Source organism: Nerophis ophidion, linkage group LG05 (assembly GCF_033978795.1).
Source record: "Nerophis ophidion isolate RoL-2023_Sa linkage group LG05, RoL_Noph_v1.0, whole genome shotgun sequence".
NCBI classification, from domain to species: domain Eukaryota; kingdom Metazoa; phylum Chordata; class Actinopteri; order Syngnathiformes; family Syngnathidae; genus Nerophis; species Nerophis ophidion.
Window position 1 is genome coordinate 10,294,983 of NC_084615.1, and position 14,114 is coordinate 10,309,096.

Genomic DNA, 14,114 nt, shown 5'->3' on the forward strand with positions numbered 1-14,114 from the left:
ACCTTCCTTCTCCTTTCCGGCTGCTGCGTTTAGCAGAGCAACAGGTGGTTAGATAAACGCGCCCAGGTGGGCCTTCTACGCACCTGTCGCTGATCTCGAAGCCGGTCCTGGCACACCCCGCTTCGCTGCAGGTCCGCAGGCCACGCCCCCCCACAGACATATATTAGGAACAATGACTGCTTATGACATGTTTTGGTCTTAATAAAACATGAACGCGGTTCTGATTTGGGAATCTGAGACGACAGAGGCATATCTTTTCTTTGAAGGAGATTATTCATATTTTTCAAATGTGGTAAAATGCAATTTTAGTATATTTGAAGAACCTTTCATTGAAATGTATTGAATTTAGTTAGATGATAGTATTGATAGTATTTGTTTGACTATCATTTTGTGTTTTTTTTCAAATGTTTTATTAAGTTTATTAACCTTTATACTAGAGATGTCCGATAATATCGGCCGATAAATGCTTTAAAATGTAATATGGGAAATTATCGGTATCGGATTCAAAAAGTTACATTTATGACTTTATAAAACGCCGCCGTGTACGCGGACCTAGGGAGAAGTACAGAGCGCCAATAAACCTTAAAGGCACTGCCTTTGCGTGCCGGCCCAGTCACATAATATCTACAGCTCTTCACACACACAAGTGAATGCAAAGCATACTTGGTCAACAGCCATACAGGTCACACTGAGGGTGGTCGTCTAAACAGCTTTAACACTGTTACAAATATGCGCCACACTGTGAACCCACATCAAACAAGAATGACAAACACATTTCGGGAGAACATCCGCACCGTAACACAACATAAACACGACAGAACAAATATCCAGAAACACTTGCAACACTAACTTTTCCGGGACGTTACAATAAACCTTGCCCCCTTCCCCAACCCTATTCACCTCAACCCCCTCATGCTCTCTCAGGGAGAGCATGTACCAAATTCCAAGCTGCTGTTTTGAGGCATGTTAAAAAACAAAAATGCACTTTGTGACTTCAATTATAAATATGGCAGTGCCATGTTGGCACTTTTTTCCATAACTTCAGTTGATTTATTTTGGAAAACCTTGTTACATTGTTTAATGCATCCAGCGGGGCATCACAACAAAATTAGGGATAATAATGTGTTAATTCCACGACTGTATATATCGACATCGGTTGATATCGGTATCGGCAATTAAGAGTTGGACAATATCAAAATATCGGACATATCGGCAAAAAAGCCATTATCGGCCATCTCTACTTTATACTGTATATATTTTTTGCTGTGGATTTAATTTTATGCTCCATAACTAAGACCTTGCTACCTCACCAATGCTTGACGTTCTTTCCATTACAGGTCAACTGCAAGTATTGATGGAAAATGAAACTGACATCAGCACTTTGTACAATAATTGACCTATTAAGCAAGTTCCACATGTATCTTACTGCTTGTCTATTTAAAACAACTTGTTTGAGTCTTATTTATGTCTATTTGAAATTGAAGTATCTTTATTGATGATAATAAGACACAATAATGATGATCTAAACCAGGCCTGGGCAATTATTTTGACTCAGGGGCCACATTTAGAGAAAAAAATGTGTCTGGGGGCCAGTATATCTATTTTTAGGAACACTGATAAAAACCTCACAACAATGTCTGATTGAATGCTAAAAACATTATGACAGATCGCCTTAAAAACGTAATTGAATTTTTCATTTTTCTATGAAGGATAAAACACTGAATATTGATAAAATATGAACATCACACCCCCTTTCGCGCGACATATTTTACAATCAAGGAAAACGCAACAAACAGTGTAATATGAACACAAAGGGTACAAAATAAACCCACTTACAATCTGATACTGTAACGTCTTCGGGGCATCGTGATGGGGGTGCGTTCTTTCTGGATGCAGTCAGGCTCGAACACAGCGTGAAGGTAAGAAATGAAGATTTATTCAATACATAAAACAGACTATGAACAGAAAAAACTGGTACGAGGCAGAAAAGGCATAACAAACTGAACTAGCATGGGAGCTAGAAAAAAACCCCAAAAGCGCTAGCATGGGAGCTACGGAAATAACAGAAAAACTTGCACAAGGCACAAAAGGCAAAACAAAACTACTAGCGTGGGAGCTAGAGGAACCAAGGCTTAGCGCGGAAGCTAGCAAGAACAGGTGTGGGATTACCGAGTCGAGGATCAAGGTCGTCACAGTTATGCGAACACAAATTGCGTGTAACACAAACTTACGAAGCGAGAATGAGTGGACAGAAAAGGCAGGCTTAAATAAGGACATAATCTCAAGGCAAGTGCGCGTCAAAAGCAGGGCACAGGTGAAACTAATAAGCAACCGTGGTGACAGAACAAACAAGGAAGTGCACAAAAAAACTCAAAAATCCACAAAACATATGATCCGGGCAGCGGATCATAACAGATACATCAGATATATCACTAAGCTTTAGAACTTTATTGTGAAATTCACCTTCCGCGTCTGTGGAAACGCTTCCCGCCCACACTGCTTGGTGCCTTGTCTGAGCTACTGTGACTTAGATCAGTGGTCCCCAACCACCAAGCCGAATAATTTTTTATTCATTTTTATTAAAAAAAAATAATAATTAAATTTTTATTTAAATTTTTTTATTAAATCAACATAAAAAACACAATATACACTTACAATTAGTGCACCAACCACAAAAACCTCCCTTTTTCATGACAAAAAACGTCCCTTTTTCATGACAAAGAAAAAGGGACGTTTATTCCCCCCCCCCCACCCCCTGTTAATGTTTATTTTGGTTAATGACAGAGCTTCAAAGTAGAATCTACGCATGCCTGCGTTTCACCAATCACATGCAGTCACTGGTGACGTTGGACCAATCAAACAGAGCCAGGCGGTCACATGACCCGACTTAAGCAAGTTAAAAAACGTATTGGTGTGTTACCATTTAGTGGTCAATGGTACGGAATATGTACTGTACTGTGCAATCTACTAATAAAAGTTTCAATCAATCAATCAAAAGTGTAAAGGAAAAAAGACACTTTTTATTTCAACCGTACATCCCGTCATAAACCTAAAGACTGATCGCACAGTTCCTGTCTTCACAATAAAAGCGCCGCTCCATCGCGCCTGCGCTAACAAAATAAGAGTCTCCGAAAGCCAGCGCAAACAAGCTAGCAAGCTACGGAGTTTGCCGCCAATGTATTTCTTGTAAAGTGTATAAAAACGAATATGGAAGCTGGACAAATAAGATGCCAAAAACCAACGACTTTTATGTGGTATTAGACAGAAAAGAGAAACTTTTTTCTCCTCCATTTGAAAACGTGAACGTCTGATTCCAATCAAAGCAAGTCATCAGAATCAGGTAATACACCAACTTATATTCTTGTCTTCATGAAAGATGGGAATCTATGTGTAAAACATGCATGTATATTCACTAAAACACCTTCAACATGTAAAAAAAACGGCAAAATAAAAATAAATTATATACTGTATATATATATATATATATATAAATATATATATATATATATATATATATATGTATGTGTGTGTGTGTGTATAAATGATATGTGTATATGTATATATGAGGTAGATCACCTCGACTTGGTCATTTACTAAGTAATTGATAAACGTTGAAAAACTTATTGGGGTGTTACCATTTAGTGGTCAATTGTACGGAATATGTACTGTACTGTACAATCTACTAATACTAGTTTTAATCAATCAATCAAATCAATGAATGCCTACTGAGGCTATGGTGCTGTTAAGTTATTGTGGCTCTATGTGCCATTTTTTATTTTATTTTAATGTACTATTATTGAATATGTATTATTGTTTTAGTTGCTTAAGAGATATTCCTGGCTCTGAATGTGCTCATTGCTATTTTTATGTTTTTGTGCATTATTTGTTGCCGTAATCAGGTTGCTCATCAGTTACTCAGTACTTGAGTAGTTTTTTCACAACATACTTTTTACTTTTACTCAAGTAAATATTTGGGTGACTACTCCTTACTTTTACTTGAGTAATACATTTCTAAAGTAACAGTACTCTTACTTGAGTACAATTTCTGGCTACTCTACCCACCTCTGTCCTTTTCAAGCTTGGAACTATGCATGTTTGAACTGGGTCTTTCTGATGTCCTCCTGTGTGCCGTCGTATATCGACCACCCAAGTACCACAAAGACTTTATAAATGACTTTTCAGAATTTCTGCTTGAAATCCTCCCCAAATATGATCGTGTCCTAATTGTTGGTGATTTTAATATTCACACCTGCTGCCCAGACGAACCTTTATCCAGGAGCTTCCTGAATGTCATTGACTCTTTTAACTTTGTACAGTCGGTGTGTGGTTCTACACACGGACGCGGGCATACATTCGATTTAGTGCTCTCGTATGGTTTGTGTGTTTTAAATTTGGACGTTTGCGACGCTGTGTTTTCTGTTCATATGCCGATCCTGTTCGATTTTCCCACTCAGTGTCCGGTTAAATTGTGCGCTCCGCCCCAACGCTCTCGCATGTTTAATTCTTCGTCTCCTGCTCTGTTCTCCTCCATTTTTTCAACTCTTTGTGATGATTAATTCTGCAGCCTCTGTATGTCCGAATACTGAAGAGTTGGTTTCTGGGTTCAACTCTATTTGTTTACAAACACTGGACACGGTCGCTCCTTTCAAGTGCCGCCGCTCTAAAGCCACGCCTCAGCCCTGGTTGAATGACGAATGTAGGAGAGCAGAGAGAAGATGGAAAAAGGACAGGCTGCATGTGTCCTTTGCCATTTTTAAAGAAAGCCTGCTTTTCTTTCAGATGACTGTAAAAGCAGCGATGAATATATATCTATCTCAGATTATATCTTCTAACTGTAACAACCCCAGAGTTCTGTTCAATACTATTAAAACTGTCATTGATGCTCCCAAATCTGTTGGTTTTAATGCTTCTTTTGAATTCTGTGAAAATTGAGCGTTTTCCGTTCGGGCTCCAGTACTCTGGAATGCCCTCCCGGTAACAGTTCGAGATGCTACCTCAGTAGAAGCATTTAAGTCTCACCTTAAAACTCATCTGTATACTCTAGCCTTTAAATAGACCTCCTTTTTAGACCAGTTGATCTGCCGCTTCTTTTCTGTTTTCGCCTATGTCCCCCCCTCCCTTGTGGAGGGGGTCCGGTCCGATGACCATGGATGAAGTACTGGCTGTCCAGAGTCGAGACCCAGGATGGACCGCTCGCCTGTGTATCGGTTGGGGACATCTCTACGCTGCTGATCCGCCTCCGCTTGGGATGGTTTCCTGTGGACGGGACTCTCGCTGCTGTCTTGGATCCGCTTTGAACTGAACTCTCGCGGCTGTGTTGGAGCCACTATGGATTGAACTTTCACAGTATCATGTTAGACCCGCTCGACATCCATTGCTTTCGGTCCCCTAGACCGAGGGGAGGAGGGTTTGCCTACATCTGAGGTCCTCTCCAAGGTTTCTCATAGTCAGCATTGTCACTGGCGTCCCACTGGATGTGATTTCTCCCTGCCCACTGGGTGTGAGTTTTCCTTGCCCTTTTGTGGGTTCTTCCAAGGATGTTGTAGTCGTAATGATTTGTGCAGTCCTTTGAGACATTTGTGATTTGGGGCTATATAAATAAACATTGATTGACAAGTGGAGGAGTTCAAATACCTAGGAGTCTTGTTCACGAGTGGGGGAAGAGTGGATCGTGAGATCGACAGGCGGATCGGTGCGGCGTCTTCAGTAATGCGGACGTTGTACCGATCCGTTGTGGTGAAGAAGGAGCTGAGCCGGAAGGCAAAGCTCTCAATTTACCGGTCGATCTACGTTCCCATCCTCACCTATGGTCATGAGCTTTGGGTCATGACCGAAAGGATAAGATCACGGGTACAAGCGGCCGAAATGAGTTTCCTCCGCCGTGTGCCGGGGCTCTCCTTTAGAGATAGGGTGAGAAGCTCTGCCATCCGGGAGGAACTCAAAGTAAAGCCGCTGCTCCTCCACATGGAGAGGAGCCAGATGAGGTGGTTCGGGCATCTGGTCAGGATGCCACCCGAACGCCTCCCTCGGGAGGTGTTTAGGGCACGTCCAACCGGTAGGAGGCCACGGGGAAGACCAAGGACACGTTGGGAAGACTATGTCTCCCGGCTGGCCTGGGAACGCCTCGGGATCCCCCGGGAAGAGCTAGACGAAGTGGCTGGGGAGAGGGAAGTCTGGGTTTCCCTGCTTAGGCTGTTGCCCCCGCGACCCGACCTCGGATAAGCGGAAGAAGATGGATGGATGGATGACATTGATTGATTGATTGAAAATGGTCTCCATTTTTTCACTGACAAAATTGCGTCAACTAGAGCCAGTTTATCCCAGCCTTCTGTTCCTCTGCATTTCTCTTCTGTTTTCCATCAGTTTGAGCCGGTGTCCTTTTCTTTTATAAATGACACAGTTAGTCATATGAAGCCCTCTGGTTCTCCTGCAGATGCCCTCCCACCTCACCTGTTTAAGGAGGTTTTTGCTACTATTGGACCAATGTCCTCAACATTATCAATAGTAGCCTCTCTTCTGGAATAGTTCCAGTAGAGTTTAAACATGCAGTGGTACGACCTCTACTTAACAAACCAAGCCTCGACCCCTCTCTCCTCTCTAACCTTAGACCTATCTCTAATCTTCCATATATTTCCAAAATATTAGAGAAGGTTGTCTACAGTCAGTTGTTGCCCTTCTTAAAGGATAATGGTATCACAGAGCTGTTCCAGTCCGGTTTTAAAGCCCTCCACAGCACAGAGTCAGCGCTTCAAAAAGTTTTTAACGATATCCTCCTGTCAACTGATTCTGGCAAAATATGTCGTCCTGGTGCTTTTAGATCTGTCTGCTGCATTCGACACCGTCGACCACGCCACCCTAATCACTCGTGTTGAGAACTGTGTGGGTATTAAGGGCGCCGCCCTCAACTGGTTCCGGTCGTACCTAGCCGACAGGAGTTTTAGTGTAAAAATAGACAGTTTTATGTCTTCCACAGCTCCTTTACCACATGGGGTCCCCCAGGGCTCAATCCTTGCCCCAATCCTATTTGCGCTTTACCTTCTCCCCCTTGGTTCTATTTTTAGGAAGTATGGTATTGCATTTCATTTTTATGCCGATGATTGCCAGATTTATTTTACCATGGCACAAAATAACACAGTTCAACGTCTCATTGACTGTCTGCACGACATCAAAGCCTGGCTTTAAGATAACTTCCTGAGTCTAAATGGGACGGCGTGGTGCAGTGGTAGAGTGGCTGTGCGCAACCCGAGGGTTCTTGGTTCAATCCCCACCTAGTACCAACCTCGTCACGTCCGTTGTGTCCTGAGCAAGACACTTCACCCTTGCTCCTGATGGGTGCTGGTTAGGGCCTTGCATGGCAACTCCCTCCATCATTGTTTGAATGTGTGTGTGAATGGGTAAATGTGGAAGTAGTGTCAAAGTGCTTTGAGTACCTTGAAGGTAGAAAAGCGCTATACAAGTACAACCCATTTATCATTTATTATTTATAAATGAAGACAAAACAGAAGTTATGTTGTTCGGTCCAAGTCACTCTCCCTCCCCCAACGTTGACCTCGGCACACTGACCCCGTATCTCAGCGTCTGTGTCACAAACCTGGGGGTAAAGTTCGACTCAGATTTTAAATTCGAAAAAGAAATTAGCAGCGTCGTTCAAAAAAGCTTTTATCAATTACGCCAAATAGCGAAAGTGAAATCGCTTCTGTCAGGACATAAATAATTCACGCCTTTACCCGGAATGGTTTAGACTACTGCACTGCAGGCATTAGCCAGGCCTCCCTCGCGCAGAACTCTGCTGCTCGTCTGCCTAACACAGACCCGCAGACGTGAGCACATCACCCCTATATTAGCATCCCTTCACTGGCTCCCTGTGCGTTATCAAATCAATTTTAAACTCCTTCTGTTTGCTTTTAAATGTCTAAACAACCTCGCGCCAACATATCTCTCCGACTTCCTTCAGCCTTACTGCCCCACCCGATCCTTAAGATCAGCCGATCAGCTGCTACTTATGGTCCCTGACACAAGGCTGAAGCTTAGAGGTGACAGAGCTTTCGCTGCTGCCGCTCCCAAGCTCTGGAACGACCTACCTCTGAGTGTTAGACAAGCCTCCTCTCTTCCTGTTTTTAAATCTCTCTTAAAAACATAATTTTATTCCTTGGCTTTTAACACTAAGTGATATCCATCCTGCAATGGCGCCCCATTATACACCTGCTATGAACCTGTTTTTATATTTTATTTATTTATTTTTTATCATGTTCTGTTTGTATTGTGTTGTTTGCTTGGTCCTCGTATTACCTTTTAACCTGCCCATTGTACAGCACTTTGGCTACTCTTGTGGTAAATTTTAAATGTGCTTTATAAATAAAGTTGATTTGATTTGATCTGAATATATGGAGGATGAATGATAGAAGCGAGCACAAAGAGAGACTGAATTTCCATAGCAACCCACCTCCGACTTCCAGCAACAAATGTGTTGTTTTATTTCTGTAAAAAAAAATGAGTGCGTTGTAATCATGGCAGACTTTGTAACAAACAAAAAAGACGACTGGTTTTGGAAAAATGAGGATTCACAACCCTATCTTTTTGAAGCTGAATACACGGAGGATGAAGATAGAAGCGAGCACGAAGAGAGTAAGAACTGAACTGGGCAAGAAAGCATTTAGGTTTTCAGCACCGAAGGCTTGGAATAACCTACAATGGAATCTTCAACTTAGAACCCTTGTTACATTAAATTAGTTTAAAGCGTCTTTGAAAGGATTGCAGTCTACATTGTCTAAAAAACATGTGTTATGTGAGCAACTTTTAATAATGTTGTAAATTTGATGTTTTATGTAAAAATGTTGCCCTCTTGGCCAGGTCTCCCTTGAAAAAGAGATCTTTGATGTAAATGGGATTTTACCTGGTTAAATAAAGGCTAAATAAAATGAAAAAACTAAACAAAACACCTTCTGGATGTGAGGCTTTGCTGGCATCGTGGTATGGGTGCGTTCTCTCAGGGATGCAGTCGGATTCGGACACAGCGTGAAGGTAAGAAATTAAGATTTATTCACACTAACAAAACAAACTAAGAACAGAAACACTTGCACAAGGCACTAAAGACAAAACAAACAGAACTAGCATGGGAGCTAGAAGGAACTAAAAGCGCTAGCACGTGAGCTAGGGAATAAACAAAGGAATAGCGTGGAAGCTAACAAGTACAAAAATAACCTTTACCACAATTGATAAAAATTTATAAAAAATTGATAGTCACCTGTCGCACGGAACAGAAACTAAAATGCGAGAGTGAGCAAATGGAAAAGGCAGGCTTAAATAAGGATGATAATCTCGAGGCATGTGCGCTAAAAAACAAGATGCAGGTGACACTAATGCATGGCTATGGCAACAAAAAAAACAGGAAGTGCCACCAGGAACTAAGGAAGACAAAAACCAAACAGGATGTAATACAAAAACCGAACAAAACCAGAATTTGACATGATCCGAGCAGCGGATCATGACACTGGAGACGACACGTGGATGGAATTCTGGAGAAAATAAAAGTGGGACACACAGGATCTTAAAGACCACCTCAACAGTATTGACAAGACTGGAAACATCAAATTCACACATGAAGAGGAAATGAACGAGACCATAACTTTTTTGGACATGAAAATCCACCGCAGTCAAAACATTACTGTTCATCGAAAACCGACACATACCAACCAATATCTACTCTGGACCTCCAAAAATCCCACACGGCACACAAACTATCAGTGGTGTGAACACTTTGTGAATGGGCCAACATCATAGCAGAAGAACAAGATAGGAATAAAAAAGAAGAGAAACACATCCAAAATGCACTCAGAATCCCACCTGGGCCATCAAACAAGGGGAATAACAGGTTTTGATTGCTTGAGTGATTGATTGATTGAAAGTTTTATTAGTAGATTGCACAGTACAGTACATATTCCGTACAATTGACCACTAAATGGTAACACCCCAATACGTTTTTCAACTTGTTTAAGTCGGGGTCCACATTAAACACAGGTAAAAAACAAGGAAAAGAGAACAAAGAAGAAACTCAAAGAAAAAGTTGTAAATAAAGAACAAAGAGGTCATAACCTTACCATACATGGGGCGAAAACCTGAACCAAATACAGCGGGTCATGAAAAAACACAAAATAAACAATTACACCTCACACAAAAACAAGACAGTTACTTGTACATCCAAAAGACAAAATAGAACAAGACAAGAAATGCAACGTCATCTACAAAATCATGTGTAAATCATGCAAAAAAAAAATCATACATGGGAGAAACAGGGAGGACATCCGAAAGAATGCGAAAAAGAGATAACTGGAAGGTTTACAACAGGGGTCAGCAACCTTTTTGAAAGCAAGAGCTACTTCTTGGGTACTGATTAATGTGAAGGGCTACCAGTTTGATACACACTTAAATAAATTGCCAGAAATAGCCAATTTGCTCAATTTACCTTTAATAAATAAATCTATATGCATTAAAAAATGGGTATTTCTGTCCGTCATTCCGTCGTACATTTTTTTCCTTTTACGGAGGGTTTTTTGTAGAGAATAAAAGATGAAAAAAACACTAAATTTAACAGTTTAAAAGAGGAGAAAACACGAACAAAATGAAAATAAAATGTTCAAACATAGTTTATCTTCAATTTCGACTCTTTGAAATTCAAAATTCAACCCAAAAAAATTAAGAGAAAAACTAGCTCATTCGAATCTTTTTGAAAAAATTAAAAAAAGAACTTATTCATTATCATTAGTAATTTTTCCTGATTAAGATTAATTTTAGAAGTTTGATGACATGTTTTAAATCGGTTAAAATCCAATCTGCACTTTGTTAGAATATATAACAAATTGGACCAAGCTATATTTCTAACAAAGACAAATCATTATTTCTTCTAGATTTTCCAGAACAAAAATTTTAAAAGAAATTCAAAAGACTTTGAAATAAGATTTGAATTGGATTCTACAGATTTTTGTAAATTTGCCGGAATAATGTTTTTGAATTTTAATCATAATAAGTTTGAAGAAATATTTCACAAATATTCTTCGTGCAAAAAACAGAAGCTAAAATTAAGAATTAAATTAAAATTTATTTATTATTTTTTACAATAATAATAATAAAGAAAATACTTGAACATTGATTGAAATTGTCAGGAAAGAAGAGGAAGGAATTTAAAAGGTAAAAAGGTATATGTGTTTAAAAATCCTAAAATAATTTTTTAAGGTTGTATTTTTTCTCTAAAATGTCTTTCCGAAAGTTATAAGAAGCAAAGTAAAAAAAAAAATGAATTTATTTAAACAAGTGAAGACCAAGTCTTTAAAATATTTTCTTGGATTTTCAAATTCTATTTGAGTTTTGTCTCTCTTAGAATTAAAAATGTCGAGCAGAGCGAGACCAGCTTGCTAGTAAATAAATTAGATTTAAGAAATAGAGGCAGCTCACTGGTAAGTGCTGCTATTTGAGCTATTTTTAGAACAGGCCAGGGGGCACTTATATGGTCCTCACGGGCTACCTGGTGCCCGCGGGCACCGCATTGGTGACCCCTGGTTTACAAGAAGCCTAAAACAAAAATCCGAACAGGAAATCTCAAAATCAGCCATATTAGATCATGGCAAAATAAATAACCACATCATGGACCGGGACAACGGCAAAATCATCGGCACAGAAAGTAACTAATTCAAACCATGGATTAAGGAAGTGATCGAACTTAATCCGTCGGGGGTGTTGGAGACTACCAGGTAGACTTGACAGGTCTGCCTGATTGGCCACGTCTATAAGAACAGCTGATAGGCGGCACGTCACAGTGATCAGGTGACCCTTCTGAAGAAGACTGCAGATGACAGTCGAAACATGTCAGGTAAAAATTCCATCTAATGTACCGAAACAGGGACACAAGGGCATTTTTACCACTGTGTTACATGGCCTTTCCTTTTAACAACACAGTAATCTTTTGTGAACTAAGGAGACCAATTTTTGGAGCTTTTCAGGTGGAATTATTTCCCATAACGTTGTGCCAATAATATCAAATAAAAACAGAATACATTGATTTGCAAATCCTTTTAAACTCATTGTGGAGAGGCGGAGCCGGCGAATGAGCAGCGAGGCAGGGCACGCTGAAGCCCGGCCCAAGATGGCGGGGACGGCGACCGAACGGAGAGGCGGGGCGTGCCGGGAGCAACGCCACAATCGAGTTCAGGTGCGTGGATCGCGCACCGGTAGACAATTAACGTATGTCCTCTTAGTGTATAAAAGGGTAGACGGAGGAGAGAATGAGGAGGAAGGAGTTGGAGAACCCGCAGCACCTGCAGCGCACAAGCAACAGAGAGCAAGACGGCGATGAAGACGCGGCCGACTGAAGAGCGACACGGAGGAGCGAGCAGTGGGAGCGACGACGGCGCAAAATACTTTCTTTATTTGAAAAAAATAAAGAAGAGTCAAACCTGAACAAGCACGTCCTTCCTTGGTGGTCCATGGAACCCCCACGACGACAGCGTGAGTCGTTCACACTCATATTCAATTGAATAGACTGCAAGGACAAGATATTTTATGTTCCAACAGAGAGACTTCCTTTTTTTTTGTAAATAATCATTAAATTATAAAATTATTAAAAAAAAAATATATATAAGACTGATGACAAAGGTTCAGAGGGATATTACCGTGTGTGCCTTGGAGGTGAGTCTCTACATTAAACACTGTTCTCAACCTGTGAAGACACAAGTGCAGTAATGACAGCCATGTTTATAACATTTTTTTTGTCTTTAGCTGTGCCAAGTGTTGCTGTTTAACATTTACGATTGTGAAATAAAAACAAGAAAGCACACTCTGTTGCAACTGCAGCGCCTCTAAATATTAAATTGTATTATCATGTCAGCAGCACGCCGCTGGTGTTGTTCACGTAAAAAAAAAAAGTGTGATGTGTGATGTGAAGCCTGATAGATCGAGCTTGAGCCAGTAATGACATGCAAACCATTATTTTTACATGACTTATTTTCACTTCTTCATTTCACACGAGGCAGGACTCTCTTACTGCTTAGGACAGTAAGAAAGCAACACCACAGTCAGCTGACTTCTGGCATTATTCATATCTAATATCAGTATCCTTTAATGGGGAACTGCACATATTTTAGAATTTTGCCTATGGTTCACAATCATTATGAGAAACAAGAACACGCAGATCTTCTTTTTTTTTTTAAAAGGATTTTAAAAATTATGTAAAAAAAATGCCCTCTAAAACAACTTCAAAACCATCTATCAACGTTTTGTATACACACTTTACTAATGTAGTTACAAACACTTTAATATCAGTATGTAATATGTACAATATTTACTGTATTTTGGTAATTTTTGGCAATACTGGAACTTATTTCCTCAGCGCATTTATTTCCGTTTCCGTAGTATCACACATCCGACTTTCAGCAACAAATGTGTGGTTTTATTTACGGAAAAAACACAAGATTTGATTTGTAATCGAAGCAGACCTGGGAACAGACAAAAAAGACAACTGGTTTTGGACAAATCAGGATTCACAACCCTATCTTTTTGAAGCTGAATATACGGAGGATGAATGATAGAAGCGAGCATGAAGAGAGACTGAATTTCCAGAGCAACGCACCTCCGACTTCCAGCAAGAAATGTGTTGTTTTATTTCCGTAAAAAACACGAAAGTGTGTTGTAATCAAAGCAGACTTGGTAACAGACAAAAAAGACGACAAGTTTTGGACAATGAGGATTCACAACCCTATCTTTTTGAAGCTGAATATACAAAGGATGAATAATAGAAGCGAGATCGAAAAGAGACTGAATTTGCATAGCTACGCACCTCCGACTTCCAGCAACAAATGTGTTGTTTGATTTCCGGAAAAAAACACAAGTGTGTTGTAATCATGGCCGACTTGTTTACAGACAAAAAAGAAGACTGGTTTTGGACAATGAGGAGTCACAACCCTGTCTTTTTGAAGCTGAATATACGGAGGATGAATGATAGAAGCGAGCATGAAAAGAGACTGAATTTCCAGAGCAACGCACTCCCGACTTCCAGCAACAAATGTGTTGTTTTATTTCCGGAAAAAAACACGCAAGTGTGTTGTAATAAAAGCAGACTTGGTAAC

General features: G+C 40.2%; 1 long non-coding RNA gene across 1 annotated transcript in view; it reads right to left on the reverse strand.

Moving 5' to 3' along the window:
- The window catches only part of LOC133552328 (uncharacterized), a 38,009-nt gene extending 25,102 nt beyond the window's left edge, over nucleotides 1–12,907 (reverse strand). The window contains exons 1-2 of the long non-coding RNA XR_009806650.1: nucleotides 12,663–12,907; nucleotides 12,447–12,532 (exon numbers count right to left, since the gene is read on the reverse strand). This is a non-coding gene — a long non-coding RNA (uncharacterized LOC133552328). The remainder of the gene's footprint in view (nucleotides 1–12,446; nucleotides 12,533–12,662) is intronic.
- Between the last annotated feature and the right edge of the window lie 1,207 nt (nucleotides 12,908–14,114).